We start from the raw sequence: 25,121 nt of genomic DNA, 5'->3' as shown, positions 1-25,121 counted from the left end.
AGAGTCTCATGCATAGATTTAGGATATACCTATCATCAATCAATAAAAAACATATTGTGTACCTTCTGTGAGATCTAGACTGCCATGAGTGTTACAGGAGATGGAAAAATAACATGATTCAATTCAGCGGTATATATTGAGCATCTATTTTATTCAACAAATTACCCAAGACAGAAAAAGGAAAGGATTAGGAAGCAGGAAGACTTCTATCAAAAGACACATAGATGAAAAAAACCCGGAGATGTTCTTTAAGAAATTATAATCTGGTTATGGAAATACAGCTAACACACATGCAATGCAGCAATTTAAAAATGTAGCTTTAATGTCACTTGATATTGTGGTCTAAAAACGCAAATACGCCTTTGATGAAAGGGTAAGTCTATGTTTTAGTAAGCCATGTTCATTAAAAATTCAGAAAGTTTGGTGGGGGGGAGCCAAGATGGCTGAATAGGAACAGCTCCAGTCTACAGCTCCCAGCATGAGCAATGCAGAAGATGAATGATTTCTGCATTTCCAACTGAGGTACCAGGTTGATCTCACTGGGGATTGTCAGACAGTGGGTGCAGGACAGTGGGTGCAGTGCACCGAGCTTGAGCCAAAGCAGGGCGAGGAATCACCTCACCCAGGAAGCACAAGGGGTCAGGGAATTCCCTTTCCTAGCCAAGGAAAGGGGTGACAGACGGCACCTGGAAAACCGGGTCACTTCCACCCTAATACTGTGCTTTTCCAATGGTCTTAGCAAATGGCAAAACAGGAGATTATATCCCGCGCCTGGCTCAGAAGGTCCTACGCCCATGGAGCCTTGCTCATTGCTAGCACAGCAGTCTGAGATCAAACTGCAAGGCAGCAGCAAGGCTGGGGGTGGGGCACCTGCCATTGCCAAGGCTTGAGCAGGTAAACAAAGCGGCTGGGAAGCTCGAACTGGGTGGAGCCCACGGCAGCTCAAGGAGGCCTGCCTGCCTCTGTTAGACTCCACCTCTGGGGGCAGGGCATAGCCAAACAAAAGGCAGCAGAAACCTCTGCAGACTTAAATGTCCCTGTCTGACAGCTTGGAGAGAGTAGTGGTTCTCCCAGCACGCAGCTTGAGATCTGAGAATGTACAGACTGTGTCCTCAAGTGGGTCCCTGACCCCTGAGTAGCCTAACTGGGAGGCTTCCCCCAGTAGGGGCAGACTGACACCTCACATGGCCGAGTACTCCTCTGAGACAAAACTTCCAGAGGAACGATCAAGCAGCAACATTTGCTGTTCACCAATATCCGCTGTTCTGTAGGCTCCGCTGCTGATACCCAGGCAAATGGGGTCTGGAGTGGACCTCTGGCAAAATCCTACAGATCTGCAGCTGAGGGTCCTGACTGTTAGAAGGAAAACTAACAAACAGAAAGGACATCCACACCAAAACCCCATCTGTACATCACCATCATCAAAGACCAAACGTAGATAAAACCACAAAGATGGGGAAAAAGCAGAGCAGAAAAACTGAAAATTCTAAAAATCAGGGAGCCTCTCCTCCTCAAAAGGAATGCGGCTCCTCATCAGCAATGGAACAAAGCGGGATGGAGAATGACTTTGACGAGTTGAGAGAAGAAGGCTTCAGACGATCAAACTACTCCGAGCTAAGGAGGAAGTTCGAACCCATGGCAAAGAAGTTAAAAGCCTTGAAAAAAGATTACACAAATGGCTAACTAGAATAACGAATGCAGAGAAGTCCTTCAAGGACCTGATGGAGCTGAAAACCACAGCACGAGAACTACGTGATGAATGCACAAGCCTCAGTAGCTGATTTGATCAGCTGGAAGAAAGGGTATGAGTGATGGAAGATTAAATGAATGAAATGAAGTGAGAAGAGAAGTTGAGAGAGAAAAGAATAAAAAGAAATGAACAAAGCCTCCAAGAAATAGGGGACTATGTGAAAAGACCAAATCTACATCTAATTAGTGTACCTGAAAGTGATGGGGAGAATGGAACCAAGTTGGAAAACACTCTTCAGGATATTATCCAGGAGAACTTCCCCAATTTAGCAAGGCAGGCCAACATTCAAATTCAGGAAATACAGAGAACGCCACAAAGACACTCCTCGAGAAGAGCAACTCCAAGACACATAATTGTCAGATTCACCAAAGTTGAAATGAAGGAAAAAATATTAAGGGCAGCCAGAGAGAAAGGTCGGATTACCCACAAAGGGAAGCCCATTAGACTGACAGCTGATCTCTCGGCAGAAACTCTACAAGCCAGAAGAAAGTGGGGGCCAATATTCAACATTCTTAAAGAAAAGAATTTTCAACCTAGAATTTCATATCCAGCCAAACTAAGCTTAATAAGTGAAGGAGAAATAAAATACTTCACAGACAAGCAAATGCTGAGAGATTTTGTCACCACTAGGCCTGCCCTAAAAGAGCTCCTGAAGGAAGCGCTCAACATGGAAAGGAACAACTGGTACCAGTCACTGCAAAAACATGCCAAATTGTAAAGACCATCAAGGCTAGGAAGAAACTGCATCAACTAATGAGCAAAATAACCAGCTAACATCATAATGACAGGATCAAATTCACACATAACAATATTAACCTTAAATGTAAATGGGCTAAATGCCCCAATTAAAAGACACAGACTGGCAAATTGGATAAAGAGTCAAGACCCATCAGTGTGCTGTATTCAGGAAATCCATCTCACGTGCAGAGACACACATAGGCTCAAAATAAAGGGATGGAGGAAGATCTACCAAGCAAATGGAAGACAAAAAAGGCAGGGGTTGCAATCCTAGTCTCTGATAAAACAGACTTTAAACCAACAAAGATCAAAAGAGACAAAGAAGGCCATTACATAATGGTAAAGCGATCAATTCAACAAGAAGAGCTAACTATCATAAATATATATGCACCCAATACAAGAGCACTCAGATTCATAAAACAAGTCCTTAGAGACCTACAAAGAGACTTAGACTCCCACACAATAATAATGGGAGACTTTAACACTCCACTGTCAACATTAGAATGATCAATGAGACAGACAGTCAACAAGGATACCCAGGAATTGAACTCAGCTCTGCACCAAGTGGACCTAATAGACATCTACAGAACTCTACAGAACTCTCTACACCAAATTAACAGAATATACATTCTTTTCAGCACCACACCACACCTATTCCAAAATTGACCACGTAATTGGAAGTAAAGCACTCCTCAGCAAATGTAAAAGAAAAGAAATTATAACAAACTGTCTCTTAGACCACAGTGCAATCAAATTAGAACTCAGGATTAAGAAACTCACTCAAAACCACTCAACTACATGGAAAATGAACAACCTGCTCCTGAATGACTACTGGGTACATAACAAAATGAAGGCAGAAATAAAGATGTTCTTTGAAACCAACGAGAACAAAGACACAACATACCAGAATCTCTGGAACACATTCAAAGCAGTGTGTAGAGGGAAATTTATAGCACTAAATGTCCACAAGAGAAAGCATGAAAGATCTAAAATTGACACCCTAACATCACAATTAAAGGAACTTGAGAAGGAAGAGCAAACACATTCAAAAGCTAGCAAAAGGCAAGAGATAACTAAGATCAGAGCAGAACTGAAGGAGATAGAGACACAAAAAACCCTCCAAAAAATCAATGAATGAAGGAACTGGTTTTTTGAAAAGATCAACAAAATTGATAGACTGCTAGCAAGACTAATAAAGAAGAAAAGAGAGAAGAATCAAATAGATGCAATAAAAAATGATAAAGGGGATATGACCACCAATCCCACAGAAATACAAACTACCATCGGAGAATACTATAAACACCTCTATGCAAATAAACTAGAAAATCTAGAAGAAATGGATACATTTCTCAACACATACACCCTCCCAAGACTAAAACAGGAAGAAGTTGAATCTCTGACTGACCAAAAACAGGCTCTGAAATTGAGGCAATAATTAATAGCTTACCAACCATAAAAAGTCCAGGACCAGACAGATTCACAGCCGAATTCTACCAGAGGTACAAGGAGGAGCTGGTACCATTCCTTCTGATACTATTTCAATCAACAGAAAAAGAGGGAATCCTCCCTAACTCATTTTATGAGGCCAGCACATCATCCTGATACCAAAGCCTGGCAGAGACACAACAAAAAAAGAGAATTTTAGACCAATATCCCCGATGAACATAAATGCAAAAATCCTCAATAAAATACTGGCAAACCTAATCCAGCAACACATCAAAAAGCTTATCCACCATGATCAAGTGGGCTTCATCCCTGGGATGCAAGGCTGGTTCAACATGCACAAATCAATAAACGTAATCCAGCATATAAACAGAACCAATGACAAAAACCACATGAATATCTCAATAGATGCAGAAAAGGCCTTTGACAAAATTCGACAACCCTTCATGCTAATAACTCTCAATAAATTAGGTATTGATGGGACGTACTCAAAATAATAAGAGCTATCTATGACAAACCCACAGCCAACATCATACTGAATGGGCAAAAACTGGAAGCGTTCCCTTTGAAAACTGGCACAAGACAGGGATGCCCTCTCTCACTACTGCTATTCAACATAGTGTTGGAAGTTCTGGCCAGGGCAATCAGGCAGGAGAAGGAAATAAAGGGTATTCAATTAGGAATAGAGGAAGTCAAATTGTCCCTGTTTGCAGATGACATGATTGTATATTTAGAAAACCCCATCGTCTCAGCCCAAAATCTCTTTAAGCTCATAGGCAACTTCAGCAAAGTCTCAGGATACAAAATCAATGTACAAAAATCACAAGCATTCTTATACACCAATAACAGACAGACAGAGAGCCAAATCATGAGTGAACTCCCATTCACAATTGCTACAAAGAGAATAAAATACCTGGGAACCCAACTTACAAGGGAAGTGAAGGACCTCTTCAAGGAGAACTACAAACCACTGCTTAATGAAATAAAAGAGGATACAAAAAAATGGAAGAACATTCCATGCTCATGAATAGGAAGAATCAATATCGTGAAAATGGCCATACTGCCCAAGGTAATTTATAGATTCAATGCCATCCCCATCAAGCTACCAATGACTTTCTTCACAGAATTGGAAAAAACTACTTTCAAGTTCATATGGAACCAAAAAAGAGCCCATATTGCCAAGTCAATCCTAAGCCAAAAGAACAAAGCTGGAGGCATCATGCTACCTGACTTCAAACTATACTACAAGGCTACAGTAACCAAAACAGCATGGTACTGGTACCAAAACAGAGATATAGACCAATGGAACAGAACAGAGCCCTCAGAAATAATGCCACTTATCTACAACTATCTGATCTTTGACAAATCTGACAAAAACAAGCAATGGGAAAAGGATTCCCTATTTAATAAATGGTGCTGGGAAAACTGGCTAGCCATATGTAGAAAGCTGAAACTGGATCCCTTCCTTACACCTTATACAAGAATTAATTCAAGATGGATTAAAGACTTAAATGTCAGACCTAAAACCGTAAAAACCCTAGAAGAAAACCTAGGCAATACCATTCAGGACATAGGCATGGGCAAGGACTTCATGTCTAAAAGACCAAAAGTAATGGCAACAAAAGCCAAAATTGACAAATGGGATCTTATTAAACTAAAGAGCTTCTGCACAGCAAAAGAAACTACCATCAGAGTGAACAGGCAACCTACAAAATGGGAGAAAATTTTTGCAATCTACTCATCTGACAAAGGGCTAATATCCAGAATCTACAATGAACTCCAACAAATTTACAAGAAAAAAACAAACAACCCCATCAAAAAGTGGGCGAAGGATATGAACAGACACTTCTCAAAAGAAGACATTTATGCAGCCAAAAGACACATGAAAAAATGCTCATCATCACTGGCCATCAGAGAAATGCAAATCAAAACCACAATGAGATACTATCTCACACCAGTTAGAATGGTGATCATTAAATAGTCAGGAAACAACAGGTGCTGGAGAGGATGTGGAGAAATAGGAACACTTTTACACTGTTGGTGGGACTGCAAACTAGTTCAACCATTATGGAAGTCAGTGTAGCGATTCCTCAGGGATCTAGAACTAGAAATACCATTTGACCCAGCCATCTCATTACTGGGTATATACCCAAAGGATTATAAATCATGCTGCTATAAAGACACATGCACACCTATGTTTATTGTGGCACTATTCACAATAGTAAAGACTTGGAACTGACCCAAATGTCCAACAATGATAGACTGGATTAATAAAATGTGGCATATGCACACCATGGAATACTATGCAGCCATAAAAAATGATGAGTTCATGTCCTTTATAGGGACATGGTTGAAGCTGGAACCCATCATTCTCAGCAAACTATCACAAGGACAAAAAACCAAACACCACATGTTCTCACTCATAGGTGGGAATTGAACAATGAGAACCCGTGGACACAGGAAGGGAAACATCACACACCGGGGCCTGTTGTAGGGTGGTGGCAGGGGGGAGGGATAGCATTAGGAGATATATCTAATGTTAAATGACGAGTTAATGGGTGCAGCACACCAACATGGCACATGTATACATATGTAACAAACCTGCACGTTGTGCACATGTACCTTAAAACTTAAAGTATAATAAAAAAATAAAAAATAAAATTAAAATAAAAATTAAAATTAAAAATATTCAGAAAGTTTAAAAATGTCTATCTAGTAAGACACTGACTATTGAGACACTTAATTGGTCTTAGTTAGAGGGAGGGTAGAAAAATTGGTTGAGGTTTATATTCATGGATTTACAAGTTTTGTTTTAAAAAGAACATGAAATATGTATATTATCAATGTTACATGAATTTATGCAATTACAATAGACAAAATGCAATTAAGCTATTTCTTAGAAGAAAACTAAATATAACACAGTATTTTCTAATATTTTCTTGAACTATAATCATGGTTTATTTCATACACTTACATATAGTAAAAATTTATACATATACAATCACAAACTTAGTGACTCATCATGGTATATGGCTTTGAGATGTTTCCCAGGAGTGTTAATGAGTTTACTTCAATAGTATTTATCTAACTTACATAGGTCTTAAATTCAATAGGAGGTTAAATTTTCATTTGTAAGTTCCGAAGTTTTGGAGTGACACCTCTAATGCAGTCAGTTTTTTCCTTCTCCCCATAATGTGGCTAGGAAAAGGGTAGAAATATGCATTTGTGACTCAGATAGTACATCACTAAGAGATTTCTTGGGTAACTTCTTACAAGAAGGTTAATGGAACATTTACAGAGCTTTTCAATTTGTGAACGCTCATGTGTAAAAGGGGCAGGACCTTCAGCTTCTGCATATACCAGGAGCTGAGAGCATTTGCAGGACATTATTTTTCTCCAAAGATAAATGATATAAATGGCCTCTAATGTATGATTTCAACTTATGAAAGAACCTAGGGGCACTTAAATTATGAGTTGTATGCCATTTTGATAACATTATAACAACAGACACAACAGACATAATGGAGTAATGAAATGACTAAGGCTTTAGCATCATCCAGATCCAAGTCCCAACCCAGCTCTGCCATTTAGTCACTATGTGATTGTAAAGTTAGTGAGGCTTACTCTTCTCCCTTTAGAAAAAGAGATAATAAAACTACTTAATGTGATTTTTGAAATAATTAACAAAATAAAGGAGAACCACAGCATTCTGTAATTCGAGAGACCACCATTTACATAATATATGTAAGATAAATAGTGTCCCCTTGGCATTGTGAAGCACAGTAGGCTTGAATAACATAAACAAGCCCTGTCATCACAGTTACACACAAAGTAGATGTTCAATATCTGCATTATTCAATATCATTGCAATAACAAAAAACTGTGTGGGTTTGACATTCTTTGCATATCAAAACTGTGTTTATTGAGCATAGCAGCAAGGTATTATGCCTCCTTAGAATTCCACATGCCTAGAACAATACCATGATCACAGAAGTAACTGAGTATCAGTATGTTGAATAGGTAAAGATCATATTAATCTATATGATTGATCGATCAGGAGCCCTTTGAAAAGCTTTATCTTTCACTAAGAATTCCCAGTGAGCCTTTGTGTAAGGAGAAATGAGATCTAGGACACAGCCTTTTAGTTATCTAAAAAGCAAAATAACCTTCTGTGAATTTTTATTGTGAGGATGTGTGTATTAAGGCTAAACACACAGCATTCCAAAATTTAAAGTAATGCTAATATGTGGGATATGTGTGTGCACCTGTGTGCATGTGTTTTGCATTTAAAGAGAGAGTGGGATACCTGCAAATGCATATATTTATATTTATATTTATATATATGTATGGAATCAAATTTGTAAAATGAACAATTTGACCTATTTCCTATTTGGGGAGAGTTTCCCGGAAGTTTCTAAATCAGCCTTGCCAATTCCCTTATTTGCCAGGTGTCTACTAGATGCATCATGCCCCTTTTTAGCAGCCTTCTTTTAGGATGGCACACATCCTTAAAAATCGATTTCACATGAATCTTGACTCAAATGTATATCTGCTGTTTCCTTTAGCTTTTTAAATATGAAAAAGAGATTATCTCTAGCAGGTTTGTCACTTTATCAGAATATCTTTGAGCATGTTGTAAAAACCGAGTTCAGAGTGAGAAGTGGCTTCCCCAAATGTTACATAGTTGCAGAGTAGCTGGGCCTATAGCATGGGTCTCATTTTCATCCAGATTTTTTCTCTTCCATTACTCCAATTTTAATGATGAGTTAAACTCAAAAGAAGAGACTGCTTGCCTTGGGAAGTTATATGCTTTCTGGGTACCTAAATCACTTTTACTAAACCACTGAATGTACTTATAATACATCAGCATTATGAAAATGCCATCAAGGAAAATTGAGAAAGTGATTGTATTTTACCATGTCTGTGTGTCCACCACAAACCATGTCCTAAATAAAAAAAAATGTAATTTGCTGCATTTCCTGTAGGATATATTTCTGAATCCTAGTATTCTAACTCCTTTATTAAAGTTTGGTTATCTTGAAGCCAGTAGTTAACTCACTGGCCCACGGACATGGAAAAGCATGGCCCTGTATGTTCAGTCTGTCAAAGTCATACTGGTCAGTTTCAGTCACAGAAATGCAGGGTTGGAAGGGACCTAAAAACTGAAGATCACGGATTCCAGCTGTATCACACTGTAGGGTCTTATAGATCCAGGGGCTAATCCAAGCTTTACCACCTTCTAATCTTTAAAGTTGTGCATGTAAATCTTTTTCAAGCCTCACTTTCTTCCTTCATGAAATTTAGATAATGACAGTTCTTAATTTGTAGAGTTATTGAAAGGATTAATAACTCATAGGGTTATCTAAAGGAGCTGACTCTTTCTTATACTTCAGGTTCACTTTAAACGTCAGCCCCTCTGAAAATTATGCCTTGATTACCTTATTTAAACTGGTCTCCCTGCTATTCTTTCTAACCCATCATTTGGCTTATCTTCTTCCAGCATATTCTGTGATTATTGGTTTCCTCATCTGCTTATTATCTTACTGTCTGTCTCCTTCCACAAATTTGTAAGATCTGTAAGTTCTGGGTCTGGGTCTGTATGTATGCCCAAAATCAAGAATGATGCTTGCAAAATGCTTCACGTAAAGCAAACATTAACAAGTGTGTGTAGGATTAAATTAATAAATGCAAATCAGTAATAATTATTATGAATGTATAGAAATCTACACATTTAACATGAATATTATCCATTTTAATTATAAAAATTAGGTCATTGCAAACAACTTAGGAATTAATTTTAACATCTTTGCAAGGCATAAAAAACCAGAAAAAAATATTGTCAGACCAAGAATTTTTGATCAGTTTACTTAGAAAAACAGGGCCATATTACTAAAATATGTGTATAATCTACCTTTACAGTGCTCAAAACAAATCCACAATATCCCTACTAAGGGCTCATCTGACACTGCTTGATTACCTCTAGTGACAGGAAGGTCATTATCTCATGATGCAATGCCATTAATTTTTAGACTGCTCAGATTATAAGTAAATCTTATGTCGAACAAAAATCAGTATCATAAAAGCAAGCATTCATTGAGAACACTTCAAGTCCCAAAAATACACATAACTTTCCTAATTATTATTCCTTTATTAGCCCCTTATCAAAAATAAAGATACCTTTCAAATACTCTATGATTTTTCTCTTCTCCAGGTTAATTAACTCCACTTAAGTCAAGTTTAATCACACATCTATATTTGTATGCATATTTGTGTGACACATTCAGCAGATGTGGCCACACATTCAGAATCATAATACAGTGAAGACATTAAATAAAAGCATTTTAATTTATAACTATAAGCCCACAAGGCACTTTCACATTCCTAAACTAATGGGATATTATCTTGGTTACACACTCTCCTACATATTGGTTAACTGAGGCTCTGCTGGGAATTTCTAGAATAAATATAAGACATTTTCTATATTTTTGTAGCTAGGAAAGCATACAATCATTTCCCCCAAGCTGATAGGGCAAACCACATTTAGGATTTTTCAGATTCATGAGTGGCCAATCTCATGTTTACTTCTAATAGGAAACTGATGACTCAATTCACCCATTTATCTCAGAGCAGCCCAAACATGGATTCCACAATGAGATCTTTGTGGTACGTAGAATAACGTGCCTCCCATCCGAATATGACCACGTCCTAAATTTTGGAACCTGTCCTAAAATTTGGAACCACGTCCTAAATTTTGGAGCATGTTACCTTGAATCGTTACATTCTAGACCACGTGACTATATTAGCTCACATGGCATTTTGCAGATTTGATTAAGGTTAAGCATCTTAAAATGGGAAGATTATCCTGGATTATCTGGGTGGGCCCAACATAATCAAGGTTTTTTTTTTTTGAGATAGGGTCTTGCTCTGTTGTCCAGGCTGAAGTACAGTGTCATGATCATGGCTCACTGCAGCATCAGTTACCTGGGCTGAACCGGATCCTTGCACCTTAGCTTCCCAAGTTGCTAGGACTAAAGGCATGCACCAGCAGACTCGGTTAATTTTTTAAAATTTTTCGTAGAGACAAGGTCTGGCTATGTTGTCAGGACTGGTCTCAATCTCCTTGGCTCAAGTGATCCTCCCACTTCTACCTCCCAAAGTGCTGGGATTACAGGCTTTAGCCACCAAGTCTGGCTTGAAATGGATCTCTAAAAGTGGAAGAGAAAGGCAGAAAAGTGGGTCAGAGATTTGAGATAGAAGGAGAAGGATAAATTTGAAACAGAAAAGTAACTAAATCTGTCATTATTAATTTTTAAGATGGAGGAGGCCAGGGACCAAGGAATGTGAATGATGTCTAGAAGCTGAGAATGACCTTCTGCTGACAGCCAGCCAGGAGAAAAAGCTCAGTCCTACAGCTGCAAAGAGCTGAATTTTGCCAGCAACCACAACTACCAAGGAAATGAATCCTCCCTTAGATCACCAAGAAAAGAATGCAGTCCTCTTGACATCTTCAGTTTAGCTCAGTAGGACCTATGAGGAACTTCTGTCAGACAGGATTATAAGATAATCACCTTGTTTTTTCCAACAAATTTTAAAAGTTGATATATAGTAATTGTACATGTTTTTGAGGTACATATGATATTCTGATACCTGCATACAATGTATAATATTCAAGTCAAAGTAATTGGAATATCCATCACCTCAAACATTTATCTTTCTTTGTATTGTCAACATTACCAATTTGGTTGTTTTAAGCCACTAAATTTGTGATAATTTGTTACAACAGCAATGGAAAATAAACATAATCTATACTACTGTAAATTTGCATCAATGCTCTGAGGGTAATACAACTCAATAATTTGTAGATTCCTTATAAACCACACTTGAACTTTTGGAATCCTCTACGCTGTACTATTCCATACAAACAAATTTAAATTCCCTCTTCCTACCTTCTAAGGACAAATGGCAGTGTCTCATGAGTACAACAAATTCAATGTTTGGCAATACTCTCAGTTATCAAATACTTTGCAAACTAATTTTTTATATTATAAAGTAATTTTACTCAGTTTAGGGGGAAAAGGTAGATATGTGTGATTCAGTACTTAAGAACATACTAACTTCTCATATTTCTCTCTCCCTTCTTCTTGTCTTCTTCCCCTTCCTTCCCTCCCCATACCTTACCACTCCGTACAAGTTTTTAGATTTTTAGAGTAGAGGGGGAGTCCTATTTTCCTGAAAATGTATTGTACTGTTTAATGAGAATATGTATATTTCCCCAGAAAATGTTTGACTTTTCTTCTCCCCTGAAGTAACATTAAATAAGTTCTCTCTTAAACCATAGCTATTTCCTTTGTAAGGTTGTCCACTTAATCTTTATAATTGATTTGAAGACGTTTGTTGTAGAGGAAAAATAAAGTTGCTGTTGGTTAACGGAAACCTTGAACTCTGTCATTCTTTACTGCTATTGCATTAAGACAGTTTCCACCAGCACACTCATTCTCTTGTCAAGACCATTTTAATTATGCATGTGGTAAAAGATGTGATTCGTCACCAAAAGTACACCCTGGTGCCATAAACTCCCTTCTGACTAGTTTTCTATGCTTATTTAAAATACCTGTAGTCTGTCAATAACTTTATACTCTTCTTTGGAAAATCGGAAAGTTGGAAGGCAAGGAGAAAGGGAATATCCAAGAGAAAATCAATATAAATTTTGCAAACAAATGCAAGGGCAGTGATATATCAGTGATAGTTGATTGTGTTGAGTAGTATAGGTGAAGTGAATTTTACAACTTTAAAATGTGATACATTTTGTTTTTCAGAAGCAGAGTCTCATTCTGTTGCACAGGCTGGTGTACAGTGGCACAAACTCTGCTCACTGCAACCTCCGCCTCCCGGTTCAAGAGATTCTCATGCCTCAACCTCCCAAGTAGCTGGGACTGCAGGTGCACGCCACCACACCCAGCTAATTTTTGTATTTTTAGTAGAGACAGGGTTTCACCATGTTGGGCAGGCTGGTCTTAAACTCCTGACCTCAGGTGATCCGCCCTGCTCAGCCTCCCAAAATGCTGGGATTACAGGTGTGAGCCACTGCACCAGCCTGTCATACATCTTTCTGACCATCACTATTTAGAAAACATTGTTACATTTCATTTACTCAAACAAAAGTTCATTGAAAACCTAATTATTTCTATGCATTGGGTAAAGATCTAACAATCAACGTGAGAAAAATGGTGTTGCCATATTTTCCAAGAGTCATTCTTCTCAACAATAAATTACTGGAGGATATGATAATGTGTTAGTCATTGTATGATTAACCCAACATTTATTGTTCTTTTTTCCAGAAAAGTAGTAGGATTGTACTTTCCAATTATTTTGAAGTTAAATGTGGCAGTGTATTGCTTTGACCAATAATGTGTGAGCAGAAGTCACACTTGTCACTTTTGGGTGAAGAATTTAACAGTCAATGTGCAATTTTCCATGTTCCTGTTTATCTTCGCAGCAACCATGGAAATGTAAAGATGAAACCTCCCTCAGCCTGGAGTCCCAAGTAAAATGACATAGAACAGAGCTGTCTATAATGGATGCAAAATGTAAGTAAATAATATTCATTTGTTATTTTAAACAACTGATATATTAAAGTTTTTTACTAAACTAGTTTATTTGGACTCCTAAAAAATGATATCTAAAAGAAGAATGCTGTAATCGAAAAATCTAAAAAAAAAGTCCTTGGCTGAATAGACAATAATAGTGAGAAAATTATTACAGAAGACAAGATGCATGATAACCTGTCTTATGTAATGGACAAGCATTTGGTGAAGTTGTCACCTCTTTTAAGTTGGGCATTCTTCTATAGAATTAATGAATTTGTAGCTTTGGAGGAAGAATTAGTCTACCAAATGCTAATTTTTGATGTTTTCTGTATTTAGCAATGCATTAGAGAAAAGAGAATGAGCTCAGAAAGTAATTAGCTTACAATCAGTAATTAAAGGAAATAAAGTCATTCCATGAATTCAGGGACTTGTAGAGTTATATATATACATATATATGTGTGTGTATATATATGTGTGTGTGTGTGTGTGTATATATATATATATATATATGTATATATTTGATATTAGGTTCAAAGCCCTTAAAAATGGAAGCTTGTAGCAAGGATCCAATCCAAAGTATGGCCCTCACACCCATTGTTGAGAGTACAGAGTAAGGTGAGAGAATAAGAGTTCAGCTGCCTAGTGTTCAATTGAACACTTTGGCTATGAGGCAGGAGACAAAGGATGTGGTTCTTTAATTGAAACCTGATAGGCCTTACATGCTCATTATTCAGCATGCAGCTTGAAAGAAGTAATTTTGGAAGAGAATGAAATGTAGCAAAAGCTAAAAAATACTGTATGCCTTAAAAAATACTAGTAGTCTGAGCAACAACATAAAGAATCTACTGGAATCAAATAGGTAAGGCTGGGAAGGGAGGGGTGGGATAGAGAAAGATTAGTTAATGGTATTAATATGCAGTTAGAGAGAAGAAATAAGTTCTGGTATTTGATAACACAGTAGGGTAACTACAGTTAATAATTTACCATGTACTTCAAATTAGCTAGAAGAGAGGATCTGGAAGGTTCACAGCACAAAGAAATGATAAATATTTAAGGTGAGGAATATGCTAAATACCTGACTTGATCGTTATACATTGTATCCACATATTGAAATATCATATATATCCCATAAATGTGTACAATTATATATCAATAAAAAGTATTTTAAAAATAATCTCTCAAAGGCTAAAATAAGAAAATACAGATGAGAAAATCATGAAGAGAGGGACCTCCTCCATAGAGCAAAATTGCAATTAATCAAGGAACATATTCAATTCCAGAAAGTGTCTTTATTTCTGTCATTGTTTGATCATTACACATCATTTTTGAAAGGCGCAGAAAATTTGACTTTTTATTCATATTTCTCCAAGCCAAGAGGAGCTTGGGTTGTTTCTTCTGGGTTGTTTCTTCTAGGGCGAGAGCAAATGTGCTATGCCTGGAAGTTAGTTATTTGAGGATTTAGTGACCAGTGGGAGGAGCCATCCCCAAATATTTCTCTCTCTCTCTCTCTCTCTCTCTTTCCTGTGTATCATATTTACATCTTCTTCTTTCCTTCCCCTGTCAATCTTCTTCATTCAATAAAAACCCTTGTGATTATGTTGGGCTACCCAATTTTATTTTCCCACCCTCAAGCCCTCATGAATCTTCATTCATAAATTGCTTTGACAAGTGATGTATGAGCAGACGTGTCACACATCACTTCTGGCAAAAGCTTTAACAAACAAGGGAAAGAATATTCAGCACACTCTCTTTCTCCATTTCTTTGCCTTGGCAACTGTCAATGGTCCAGGGAGTATCTGCTACCTCAGCCTGAATCTTGGAGAAAGAACAAGGGTTTTGTTAACCTGCAAAAGTTGGTTAACCTGCAACTGTCACACAGCACATATAAGAAGGAAACCTTTGCCACTTTAAGCTTCTCAGATATTGAAGTGTTTGTTCCACAGCATAATCTAATTTATTCCTCCAGGTAGAATAGATAACAAAAGGAAAGTTATAATAGGAAAAAAATGTTATATATAATATTTAGAGCACAGTGTTTGGGTTTGGACAAACTTATGTCAAATCCTGAAATTATCACTATGTAGCTGAGTCCCCATGGTAAAAATTACTTATCTCTCTTAGCATTTACTTTATTGTCTGTAAATTGGAGATCATTTCATATTTACTGGAATTCTACTATGTGCCAGGCATTATTTTAGGCACTGAGAGGATAAAAATGGATGAAATGAATTCTAAAACAAAATATACATGTCTATTGACAAAAGACAATACTGGCAAATCTTTAGTTCCTTTCTAAAACATGGTATATGGTCAATAATGTTGTTTCTGCTTTCCTTTGAGTGCTTATTTAAATGTAGAAACATCCTAAGCTTTACTGTTAACAGTTCTAATAACACCTGCTAAAAGGTGTTTTTTTTTTTTAAGCCCAAATCTAAGGGTTTTTTCTTGTTGTTGTTTAATCAGCAGAAATGCTAAGAACTAGTCGGACTTGAACTTCACTAAATTGCATGTTTGCTTTGGCCTTTAGTACAAATGCCAAATTCATCACAAGTCTCCAGAGGAAGAGATTACTTTCCAGCAGCCAGCAATGCCTACTAGGGAGGCTGCGTTTTTTCCTTCTACCCTGTGACTTCCGTGCTCCGTGTTGTACATGATGTCCTCCTCCCTAATTTGTGCTCAGTAGACATGATGCAGCTAAGGACAAAAATGGACAACTAATGAAAAATGAAATAAATTCAGACAATAAATGTTTGAAAATGATTAATGCTCATTAAAGATGAAAAAAGAAAAATCTAAATAATAATGAAAGAGCATTGTCATCTATCAGATTGGCAAATGTTTTTTGAAAATACTGAGGCACTCTCTTACAATGCTTGATAAAAACTTTCTAAATTTGGCAAGGACATAAGACACTGAAATGTATTCCTGTTACTCTAATATTTTAATTTGGTAAATGAATCTGCTAAAATAGAAAAGGGTATTCACAATGAATGATAGGCATATTCATCCACCACTCTTTTTAACCATGTAAATTTGGTTACAGTATATATTTTTTTAAATTATACTTTAAGTTCCAGGGTACTTCTAATACTAGGGTATTCATTAAATAAATCAAGATAGAAGTCTACACAGAAATACTATGCAAACCTTAAAAGTTAAAAAAAATGTTACACATATACTTATTTAACAAGAATAATATTTTCAATAAAATGTTAAATAAAAACTTCAGATACAGGCATAAACTATGTAAATATATGTGCATCAGTGTTAAGGATGGTTATGTTTGTCAGGGGAGGATCATGAGTGTTCAGATCATTAGGGGACTTATATTTATTTCCTGATATTTCCAAAATGAGTATGCTATTGTAAAACATAAAGCTAATCAATAAAATAAGCAAATTTGGGTAAAGGTAAAATCTAGCTTATGTCTGTAATGCAGCAGTCGCTGATTATTAAAGAATATTATCAATCAGGCATGGTGGCTCATGCCTGTAATCCCAGCACTTTGGGAGGCTGAGGAGGGCGGACCACGAGGTCAGGAGTTCGAGACCAGCCTGGCCAACATGATGAAACCCTGTCTCTACTAAACATACAAAAATTAGCCAGGTGTGGTGGTGTGCACCTGTAATCTCAGCTACTCAGGAGGCTGAAGCAGAAGAATCACTTGAACCCAAGAGGCGGAGGTTGCAATGAGCCAAGATCATGCCATTGGACTCCAGCCTGAACAATAGAGAAAGACTGCGACTCAAAAAATAAAAAAATGAAAAAAGGAAAAAAAGAGAATATTATCAAACATATAGTCCTTACTAAAGATAACAAAATATGTATTTATTAATTTTTATAAAGTTTGCACTACCAATAAACCCTACAGATTCTTTCTGAGTTGCCAAGAAAGACACCTTGAGTACATAAAGAATAGCTATGTGTTTCTAGGAAAAGCAAGTGTGCAAATTATATAAGTCAATTTTGTACATAATAAATTGGAAATGAAAGGATTCTAGCCCTTTTCTCTTTGGAGTTGCTCTATAGATGGTTGATTTTCCTAACATGTTATTAAAGCCTCTTCAGGCAGTTAAAAATGGATTAATAGCAAAGGGCATATTGATTAAAATATAATTTCTATTATTACAACTAAATTGTGTTTTTGCCTATAAGTAGGAAGTACTTAAGGGCATGCTTTTGACATACTATAGGTCACTTAGGTGTTTCACACAGAGCCTAGTTTCTGCTGAATTACTGGGGAGAGGTATGTGTATCAGACTACCACGTATTCATTTTTAAAAAGATGTTGTGTCAGAGGGGGAAAAACATTTTTCACTTACTTTTAGTAATTTTTCCTAATGAATCAATGTAAAGTTTTTTTTAAGTAGATCCATAACATATATGACCTAAAACATTATTTAGACGTTTAAAAGGGAAATATCAGTTACGAATATATTGTTTTTTAAAAAACCCTATAACTCAAGTAGTGAAATTAACTGCTTTCATATTGTTTCACTATCTAAATCTTATGGTGTTTTGTAGCAATTTTCATGGTGAAAAATAGGAAGGACTTCCAGATGATGATATGAAAGTAGTATGGTCTAACCTAACATTTCTTTCAGAATCCCTTGCCATATGTGTTTATAAATATATATTTATAAATATATATTTATAAAATAAATGTTAAGATGTCATGGACTTCCCGGTTTTTTAATGTATCACACAAAATAAAAACATATTGAAAATTAAATATTATTGCATTTAATTGAGGCACATCATGAGATGGAGTTGGAAAATTTTGAAAAAATAATTATGCATCTTAGAATTGATGAAAGTCGCTAATTCACAATATGGGAGTAGTTGAATATTTTAAAATGGCAACAATGGGGGTCATCTATATTTTTAAAACTCTGTTATCTCTTTCATTAAGTAATAATAGCTAACGTTTATTGAATATTTACTCTGTGGCCAGAAGCCTTCTTAAAGGTACTTAAGAAGGCCAATGTCCAGTTACAGTTTCACTAAATTGCATGTTTGCTTTGGTATTCTGTACAAATGCTAAATTTAATTATTAAATTACAAAAATCATTTAATAATTTTGATTATTATAAAACTATGTAGAAATTTGGAAAAATCTTTGACCTATGAATAAAAATATCATATGTGAATTAAAATTAAAACTATATAAGAAAATTTGGGTAAGTTAACTAAAATTATAATTGTTCTATGCTAGGGTTATACAATTTTTTCTTAATTTCCCAAATACTTCATAATAAGTCTGTAATTTCTTTTATAAATTCAAATCAGCAAGCAAATTTAAAACACTAAAATGCTGTGGAAACATTTTGGTGCATAATTGTATACCATTCTACAAGGTTAAATTTAATATCAAGAACTGCTTCTTTCCTCTAATACCAATATTAAAAAGTGTTCAGAGACTAATTTGTATAATTAAATAAGAAAACATGTTTCTCTTTTGAATTCTTCACAAATGGAAGAAGTCCAATTCTATTGGTATTAGACACTTCCTCTTTAAATTTGCAAAACTTAAAGCAAATTATTAAAATAATTATTTGACCTACTGGATGCCAACAATACCAATACAGCCAGCCTTCCTTTTTGGCAAATATGGCCATCCATGCCACATTAATCCCATACTTCTTTAAAAGTTTATCAAGGTCTAAAAGAGTTTAACTTACTCAGGTGCTAGATCCATTAAAAGACCAGCCCTCACCACTATGCAATATATTCATGTAACAAAATTGCACTTGTACCCCTTAAATATATTCGAATAAAAATAAATAAATAAAAACAAAATAGTGCAACTATTGGCCATATCAGTCAACTAACCTCTAACATTTTTAAACACAAAAAATTAAATGGGGAAAAATGTAGTTTGGGTGTCCTGGTGAATTCATTATAACTTCAGTGCTGTCCGTCCATAGTAAAAAGGGAAGAAGTTCACCAGAAATAGCAGCACCTTCTGGTTATTCAATTCTTTTTTATTTTATTTTATTTTATTTTATTTATTTTATTTTATTTTTTTTGAGACGGAGTCTCGCTCTGTTGCCCAGGCTGGAGTGCAGTGGCGCGCTCTCAGCTCGCTGCAAGCTCCGCCTCCCGGGTTCACGCCATTTTCCTGCCTCAGCCTCCGGAGTAGCTAGTTATTCAATTCTTAAATGTAATTCAGTGTCCAAAGTAAACATATGAAAGAAAAGAGCAAATGTTACTAATGCAATATTTTTTCTTATTTTTCCAAGACCTTTCCTCTATTGACATGTAATTCATGTCTATTATCCTAAATAGTTACATTTAATTTAATATTCAGCTCTACTAGCCATAATTTTGCAAAATTATAATCAATATGAAGCTAATTTAGGAATAGCAATGAAAATTCTATCAGATTTCTGACAGGAAATAGCTGGCACACTCAAATTAAGATAATTCAGTGAAAGTTTCTTACAAATATATAACCAGGGCTTGGGGAGCCGTAAATGAGAATGCAGGACCCGGAGCTAATGAGAGAAAAAGAGTTGTTACCGCTTCTAGTCCAGAAGGTAGTAGGGCAGGAAGCTGTTCAGGTAAGCTGTGTCTGCATGTTTCATGGCTAGAAGGTAGCCAAGAAAAATACCAAACCTTTGGCTGAGGAATCCAGCCAGTCTGAGATGAACACACAAAGAAACCTGGAGAGTAGAAACCCTGATTTCACTTTTTCTTTCTTATTATCCGCTGCTAGGACTTCCTAATTGCCAAAGTGGGGACTGGACCCTATTGTTCTAGCCTTTACAGGTCAACTTACAAGAAAGAGGACAGAATGAAAAGGCAAACAAAAGAGAGCTAACTGAACAACTAAATAGAATTAATATAATAGAATTCGGGGTCCTTCTGAATTAGTGTCTCTGATACACCACACGCAGACATGGTTTCAAGGCTTGACCCAACGTATATGCCAAATATTTACAGAGAAGGCAAAGACTATAAACCACATTATCATTCAACTTACCAAATTAGAGGCTGAGAGACCTCCCATCTTAAAGTGATTCTCTATAAGCCTTTATGGCTCTCCCTGAATTGTTGCTGTGTCTAGATTTTTAAAATATTACTACTTTGTGAATTATTTTGATTTTACAAATGCCCCTATGATACAGTGATCCATATGAGTGAATATCATACAAGCAATAGCATTTACATCCAAGTCTGAAAATGGGCTTCATTCAAGACTTTTTAATGGGGGCCAAAACAAATTAAATCCCCCAAACATTTCATAAATTATTTATGTTTATATGAAGTCACAACTAATGGAAAAACAGAAAAGTTAATTAAACAATAAATTATTTGGCCCTCAAGCCACCAATCAGTTTGGATTTTCCTGATCCCTTTCCACGGACTGTAAGATCTCCCACAGGCCTGAGCAAGGTGCTGGTAGGAAAACTTTAATCTGTGGGTTTTAGTAAATGCAGCTGTAGGTAATTACAAGCAACAGTATCCCAGAGGAGTTTTAGAATATCAGACCTGGGGCAAATACACTCAAGTCGATCTGCTGATCCATATGAGTTAGTGGAAGAAAAGAATCAAACAGCAAACAAACAAGAACCCAATTTTGGGTTTGCAGAAAATGAAGACAGAGGGAAGGGAAATGTGGAATAATTATTAAATCTCTCTTCAAACTCCTAAAACAGCTGCTTAGGGTTTTCTTCCTTCTATTGTGTGCATTTACTGGGAATTTAAAGACAGTAGAAGAGGCTTCTATTTTCTTAGAAATAATTTAATCAGTGGCTATTCATTTATATAGTTACAACCAATTTTTTAGACATGTGTGCATGCATGTGTTCTTATTGCTTATGTAAGTTTAATAAGCAGAGTCTTACGATTTAACTCAGATTTTATGTTGTCTCTTTTGTGACAACATAAGTGAGAATGTTAGCTTATAGGGGGTTATATTTTACTTGGCTTATTTGTGTGGTATACGTCTAAGGTCGCATGCATATATTTGTTTATCATAGAGCCCCAATTGATATATACTGCAGGCATTTAATGCATAAGTTTGATCATAATGCACTTAAGTAGCCAAGGATAAAGGGGTGTGTGTGTGTGTGTGTGTGTAGCATACATATGCATAGACACTTATAATTATTTTTTAATTGATTATATATAGTTATGAAGCCTATATATAAATGTCATGATTCATTTGGTATAAAGTTTTAGAATTCTTCCTCCAATGATTTTGAAATGGTTTGTAACAGGATATTCTATTCCATTTTTTACATTTTTATTTCAGGGACAAAACATTTTACCAAAGGTAGTGCTAAAGTTGTTTGAGTAATGTCAGAGGATCGATCCTTCAGTACTTAAATCTATTAATTAAAGTCATTAGTAAAAAGTTGAAAAATAAGTTCTTAGCTAAGAGTTAGGGAAGCAAAACAAATAACCAAGTTAATCGTCCTGACCTCAAGGGCCCGAGACTCTGAAGAAGTGATGAGACATATACACAGTTAAAACAATTAGGACAGATTATGATATGGGATATAAAAGAGAATTTGAAGCATTGCTATAAATTGAAAAAGAGAGGAGGGAGGTATTACGGTTGGTTATCTTGGTGAGAGTAGTTTAAGCAGTGCTTGAAGCAAAATTTTAACACTCAGGTAGAGTGGGAAAGGAGATGGGAACTAATATTTATTTATTTAATTATTGAGCTCCTGTCATTTTAGATGCTGTGTTAGATACTGGAAATACACTGCACAATGAAACAAAAATAGATCCTTCTTCTATGGAATTTACCATGCATTGGGAAAGAATATTGAGAGTTATTTCAAGAAGTTTGAATGGGTAAAGAGGGGCTAATGTGGGGAAGAACACAGGAAAAGAGTGAAATGATGGGGAATAGTTTTGTTTGGATTTTAGTTGGTTATATGTTTCCAGGATTAGAGAAACATGTTTGGTTTTAGTCTGTGTGGAAGGAACCAGGGAAATGGAGAAATGCAAATTTAGAGATGAATAGCTGATTCAGTAAAATTGGTAAAGGAATGAAAGTGTTATAATTAAAATTTAATATGATGGATTATTTTGGAAAATAGAGTATAGGTAAAGATAAAGAGATATTTTAAGGCTTAAAGAAGAAAAATTCGGTGATGTGCACATCAAATAGCCTCATCTTTTTTCAAACGAGGAGGCTAATTCATTTGAAACTAAGGAAGTCAGGGCGAGGTTTGAGCCCATGGAGAATAGAGATTTTGAAAAATGCTGAAAGAGCTGGAACATTTTAAGCGGTCACATCCTATTCAGGACTAGATGCGGTCAGACAGCATGGTCGTGTTGAATATCCAAGAGGTATGAGCAAACAGACATGATTCTTGCCTGCATGGAATATTTGATCTAGTGAAAGGTACATCCAATAATCGTTATACAAATAAATATTAACCGGTCAACTGACAAGAAAAATATGCCAGGGGATAGATTTCACAGAGAGCTAGAGGACTGGAGAGAACTCAGTGACTGACTTTGGATTCTGCGTGGCAAATAAAGCTAAGTGTAGTGTCTGATGGACCAGGTTGATAGAGAAAGATAAAGGAAGGATAAATTATGAGTTCAGTAGGAGTCAGAAAGTGGAATAAGTGAAAATACATGCAACTGCAGTTAGAAAGCAGGCTTTCAATGTTTTACTAGAAACAGAGCAGTTACAAGAGACAAACTGACTCCTGGCAAAACTGTAATTTGTGTGCCTCAAGGAGAAATGGAGCCCCGACACAGGTGTGTGCAGCAACCCCACACTCACCAGTGAGAGCCTGGCCCATGCCATGTATCCAGCAATTGACCATATTAATTTGCAAACATGGACTATTCCAAGGTAGTATAAGTCATATATGAAACAACGTTTCTTTCTACTTTTGTTTAAAGCTATTATTGTTGCACTCACTTACATTCAGTGTATTAGATGATGTTCCAGCTTATTTGGCCCCTCTCTCATTGGGTGACCTTGCAGCCTCGCAGTAAAGAGAACCATTTCTAGAAAAGAGATACAATTAAAACATGGCATTACATTTAAGAAAGTTAGAAAATAGCCCAAGCAAAGTTATTTGAAATTAAAACTGACCTAATGGAATAACCTGAAGGGAATAATTCATATTTCTCTACAGTAAGTTTATCCAAGTGTATATTCATTTTATAATATGTCATGCTTGAGGCTTTTCCCAGAATATAAAAGGCTTTTTGCAAAATGATGTTAATCACAATATTTGGTTCTGAGAAAAGTGTCACTTTATCAAATTTGTCTTTCTATTGGACTGTTGAGTAAGATTTTTAACAAAGGAAAAAAGGCATATCTGGTGCTGTTTATCCCTGTTTTCTTTGCAAGGTCTATTTTTGTCAAATGAGTTTATTCCTTGTTTAAACATACTGTGCCTTTTCATGCCTCTATACCATTTTCCTCCTATCTTATTCACTTGAAATGTCATTATTCTTTTGTCTATTCCTATTTCTCATCCACAAACTCATAGTCATTCTTTAATACCCAGCTCAAATATGACCTTTTCCCTCTGAAGTAGCCAATCAAAACTAATCTTTACCTCATTCGTAATCCCACAGACCTTTGTTTGTCATATTTTATGAGATTTATAGCTGGTGTTCCTAATTCTATGTCCCTGCCTTTGCACTCTGAAGGCACGGAAAATATTTTATCTGCATGTGCGTGTGTGTGCACTCGTGTGTTTACTTTCTTTAATCACCACCTGCCTTATGCAAATAATAGACATTCACACATTACTTTCAATTGCTCCTTACTCTATCCTGGAGTAAATTAGACTTAGTGCTGCTATAGTTTACATTATAATAATTTAACATTTCTTTCCAATTAAAACACTTTTTTTCACTTGGCTTCCAGAGCACCATTCTCTCCAGTTTTCCTCCCACAATGGGTCAAACTTTCTTAGTCTCCTCTGAGATTTCCTTCTAATTGTTTGTAATAATAATGGCTTATCTCTTGACTATCTCCTATTTCCTAGTAGACTAACTCTCATCAAGGTCTAATCCAGGTTTATGACTGAAATACTATATTTACACACCTGGAATTGACAGATTTATATTTTAGCCCAGCCAACTCTCTACTTGATCTACACATTTAGAGTGCTAATAAGCTATTTATATTTAGAATATCCCAAAGGGAGCTCCCTGCCACCACCAATTTTCTCTTCCTGCCATTTCTTCTCAAGTCAGAACAACATCCTACCATTTTCTTATGCAAAAAGACTTAACACATGACTTACACGTTGACCCTATTCTTTCCCTCCTTGATTTTGGTTCAAAGCACTTATTACCGTCTAGCATACAACATCTTTGACAAACAGACTTTTTAAAATTGTTGTTCTCCTCCCATTAAGCAAGAAAACCCCATGAGGGTGGGGATTTCCATTAGTTTTTTTCATTGCTGTACTCCTTGTTTCCCTGAATAACAAAATATATTCAAAACAGGTATGTAGTAGGGGCTTAAATAATATTTTGTTGATTAAGGAAGTGAAGTCATTCTAAGTGGATTGCTAAATAATTTATTAATGTTACTGGGTTCAAAATTCAGCCCATTTACAGCTTCCTCAACTGTGAGATGCAGAGGAAAATCTCGTGTCTTTATT

At 36.1% G+C, this 25,121-nt stretch overlaps 1 long non-coding RNA gene across 3 annotated transcripts in view; it reads right to left on the bottom strand.

The window, feature by feature from the left end:
• LOC129047440 (uncharacterized) overlaps positions 1 to 25,121 on the bottom strand; it is a 1,160,145-nt gene that overhangs the window by 619,004 nt on the left and 516,020 nt on the right. For all 3 annotated transcript variants that reach the window (XR_010141853.1, XR_010141852.1, XR_010141851.1), the window contains exon 3: positions 23,418 to 23,502. This is a non-coding gene — a long non-coding RNA (uncharacterized LOC129047440). The remainder of the gene's footprint in view (positions 1 to 23,417; positions 23,503 to 25,121) is intronic.

This window comes from Pongo abelii, chromosome 9, assembly GCF_028885655.2.
Source record: "Pongo abelii isolate AG06213 chromosome 9, NHGRI_mPonAbe1-v2.0_pri, whole genome shotgun sequence".
Classification (NCBI taxonomy): Eukaryota; Metazoa; Chordata; class Mammalia; order Primates; family Hominidae; genus Pongo; species Pongo abelii.
Note: the sequence above shows the minus strand (reverse complement) of the source record. Positions and strands in the feature narration are given on the sequence as shown.